At 41.1% G+C, this 4,209-nt stretch overlaps 1 long non-coding RNA gene across 1 annotated transcript; it reads left to right on the plus strand.

Moving 5' to 3' along the window:
- Positions 1 to 276: 276 nt before the first annotated feature.
- Positions 277 to 1,355, plus strand: LOC124682570. The gene is made up of 3 exons (XR_006996334.1): positions 277 to 328; positions 426 to 624; positions 1,038 to 1,355. It is a non-coding gene; the product is annotated as an uncharacterized LOC124682570 (long non-coding RNA).
- Positions 1,356 to 4,209: the final 2,854 nt, after the last annotated feature.

Raw genomic sequence — 4,209 nt, forward strand, 5'->3', positions numbered from 1 at the left:
TTCTTGTAAATGTGGACAGACTAGCTAAATAGGACATATTGACATGCTTACATACTTTCTCTACATATGGAAGTTTTAAATGTTCGTCCAAAGGTCCAATTCACTACAGTACCATTGCATTGTGGACTTCAATACTGGACCGTTAACTGTTACTGTTTTGCACTTTGTTCAGCTTATTTTCAGAAGGGATTTGCGATGGTGCCCTACATTTAGTAAATTGAAGACTTTGTTGCTGAATGAATGGTGTGTTCAAATCAACCTTCATGCGCTAATTTGTATGCTTGAACATTCGCCGGTTCTTGAGAATCTAATTCTTGAACTGCGCAAGGTATATGCTTTCTAAGTGGACTGTTGCAGAGTTGCTGTAGCGTTAAGTTTTCATGCATGATTGGTGGATATTGTTGACATATTTTTGTCTGCTACAGCAAGAAGAAACTGCTCTTGCATTGGAAGTGGAAGGAAATAATAGTTTGATGCACAAACCAGCTGCTATATCAGGATGCCTGAAGATTATTAAAGTCAAATTTGATGAGATTGATGACAGAGTTTGCAAAGTTTTGAAGTTCTTGAGTATACTTGGCACAGAAATTATTATCCAAAGGACTACCGATTGTTGGAGATACTGTAAGTTAACTTGTGAATCTTCCTGGTATTAGTATGAGTGCAGTTTAGTTGCATATAAAGCTTTCATTTAATGGGGGTAAAACATGGTCAAATCTCTTATGTTGCATAGTATTATCCAGTCAGGTGTGTCAACTAATTAACCTCCATGCAAGTCAATATATGTGTCTAACCGATTGCTTCTTTGAAGCATCAAACATCGATGGATGAGCAAACATGGCTGGCCTTCAGTGCTGCTATCAGCTATGAGACAGTTAATTGTTGTCTTCCTAAAGAAGACCAATTGTAAAATAATTGATTAACTTCATTGAGTAACAAACTTCTAAGTGAACTGAGCCTTTCATTCGCTACAGTTGGTTCGTGCTTCCTTGTCAAGCAATTAAACAAACATGTTCTTTGTATTCCTACCTGTACAGGATCCAGTTTCAAGAGGCAAGGGGAACTTTGGGGTGCTGATGGATGTACCATTAGGAGACCATTCAGTTTCAAGAGTTGGCGAGGAACTTGTGCTGTTGATGAATTTACCAACCTGTGACCAACTTCAGGAATGCAAGGCTGAAGCTTGTTGATGTCTCTCTTCTGTGCGAATCTTATAATTTGAAACTCAAACTTATTCAGCTGTCTGGACTGATTACTATGCTTAGTGTAATTTTATTATTCCTAAATTTGAAGAGAAAGAACATCATCTTAGTTTGGGCTGTTGAGGGAGGTACCATCCCGTGACAATTCAAAAATCGAAAGGCTCCAGCTAAGCAGCTTGTTGCTGTCTTTTTGTTTGTGTGTATCTTATAGTTTGCAACGACAAATGTCTTCTGTCTGGACTTATTACTCTACTTGGTGTTATTTTGAAAATCATAAAATTGATGATGAAAAAGATAAAATTGTGGTTCCAAAAAGGGAAAAAAACTTGATTTAATCCCCAGATTTGTTTTCTTTTGGGTAGATCACATCTGAGCATATATGAATACAAAAAATTCTAAGCACACACTAGAAATGTTTATATACTTCTGTATTTTATTTTATAAGTTTTAAAAGCAAGACTTTCGTTTTTTATATAAAAAAACCCAGCTCAGCTCAGGGAGCTGAATCTTATGGTCCCACTATCCAGTGCCACCAAAACCCAAAGAAGGCAAAGGATTCAGAGGTGCACGGTGACGAGCAGAAGTAGTCGTCTTCGTCATTAGATCTCTCGTTGCGGCCGGCGTCCGTAGAACGGTAGAAGCTGCGCAGAGGAGCCATGTTGAAGTGACAAGCTCTCCTTTCTCTTCCTGCTCCATTCCCCTTTGTCTATCTATATCAACTTACTATCGGTCTGCAGCGCCGGCGCCCCTCACCTGTTCGTGAACCTGACGTCTCACCGGGGAAAGACCGCGAAAGTGTCGCCGCCGAGCAGGGTAGACCACCTCAGCGCACTACCGGATTCCGTACTGCAGTACGTGCTCGGTTTTCTTGAGGCGCAGGAGGTGGTGCGGACGTGCGTGCTCGCCCGGCGCTGGCGTCACCTCTGGAGGTTAATCCCTCGCCTAAGCGTCACGGACGTCGACGCGTTTCCGAGTGTCGAGAAGCTCAATGAGTTCGTGAACCGGCTGCTGCTGCCCCGCGACCAGAGCTCTGTTCTCGACGAGTGCGAGTTCGATCTGCGTGGGTTCTTGCGACTGGACGATGCAAGTGTCGACCTCTGGATCCGGCACGTTTTGATGTGCCATACCCAGGTGCTGCAAGTCCATTTCCATGCTAATCTACAAACTACTCAGGACCAGCCGCTCGTCACACTGGCCAACCAACCGCTCCTATCCCAGCATCTATGGCGATTAGAGCTCAACGGTGTCTCCTTGGAAGATAGCTTCCTTGATTTTTCGAGCTGCTCAGTGTTGAAAGATCTGAAGATCACCAATTGTGTCATTGATACTGACAAGATCTTGTCCCGGTCCGTGAAACATCTTAGCATCATGGGATGTGAGCTTTGCTGGCGATCACACCCAACTCTTATATCAGCTCCAAGTCTTATTTCACTGCAACTAGCTGATTATGTTGGTGTGACTCCAATCCTCGGAAGCATGCCATTACTAGAAACTGCATCTGTCAATCTTGGCCACCAGAATGAGGAATATTGTGATTTCTGTGATAATGGTGGCTCTGAAGACTGTGACTGTGACTGTGGCATGGTGTATTTGGAGGATGATTGTGCACCTGACGTCTCTGTGCATCTTTTGGGTCTGTCCACTGCTACGTGTTTGGAATTGACAGCTTCCTCTAAAATGGTATGCTTCCAGTTCACTTGATCTTGCATGCTCAAGTTTTATATCCACCACATTACCGTTTCATCTTGCACGAAAATTAAATCTTAAACTGCTCTTACTTCTTTGCACTTTCCACAGGTTACATTCAAAAGGGATCTTCGCTACTGCCCTGAATTTAGTAAGCTAAAATCTTTGTTACTCAGTGACTGGTGTTTGGTTGCTGATTTCCAAACACTACTGTGCCTTCTCCATTACACACCGGTTCTAGAGAAACTCATTCTTCAACTCTGCCAGGTATATATATCTTCTAGTAAGTAATTGTGATGTGTATTGCATTTGTAGAACTATGTTGCATGATTGATCTTTTAAAGTATTTTATTTGCTACAGAAACCCAAATCTGACATGGAATTGGATGGCAGTGGTTTAATGGAGGAATCACTTACACTGAAGAAGCTTAAGATAGTCGAAATTAAATGTCAAATGATTGATGAACGTGTCCATAATATTTTCAGGATCTTGAGCGACAGAAGCATATCTCTGGAGAAAATTAATGTCCAAAAGCTTTAGTAAGTATGGTGTTACTGTAAATAACTTCACACTCTTCGCGCTGCAAGTTATACAAAAACAAGCAATGAAAACCTGTCATAAGTCATAACAACTTGACAAGTATTAGCTAGAGACGTCCAGGTTCGTTCCAAGGTAGAACCCCAACACTTGATAGACTTATTTGGCTGTTGGAATTGTTTTTAGGCAACACAGATAGATTGGCAGAACAATTCACAGTTACTTGATTTCAGTTATGGTGTGCATTTCTTTCCTTGTGGGATGCAACCCACACAATTTGAAGATGTTCCATCCTATTAATTGTTGTGTTCAATTCCTAGCATTACTTAGTACCTATTGACAATAGCTACACTGCTAGTACGGCATATTGAGTTGTGCACAGCATACTAGAGGATCTCTAGAAGCTCCTTATCTGCAATAAAAGAAATATAAAAACCTCAGTATTAGAGGCAGAATGCTTTTCTAGGGACTATTTATTTCCATAACTAAAGACGAGTTTAATAGATGTCCAATCCCGCAATACAAGATCAAGTTACATGTTTGTTGGTCCGGCTGCACTACCATTTCATTTGACTTAATAAGCTACATTCGTTTATCCTTTTGCATACCAGCTGAACGAAATTTTATATTTTTCACTATGATATCTCTTCTGAACACTGAGCTTACAGCATAATACTTGTAATGTTTGGGCAGGTTTCAGTTTTGAGGGATGTGGTAACAAGAACGGTGACTGCTGATGGACTAACTACTGCTTGATCACCCAGTAATCTTTCACTTAGTGAA

This window comes from Lolium rigidum, chromosome 1 (genome assembly GCF_022539505.1).
Source record: "Lolium rigidum isolate FL_2022 chromosome 1, APGP_CSIRO_Lrig_0.1, whole genome shotgun sequence".
Classification (NCBI taxonomy): Eukaryota; Viridiplantae; Streptophyta; class Magnoliopsida; order Poales; family Poaceae; genus Lolium; species Lolium rigidum.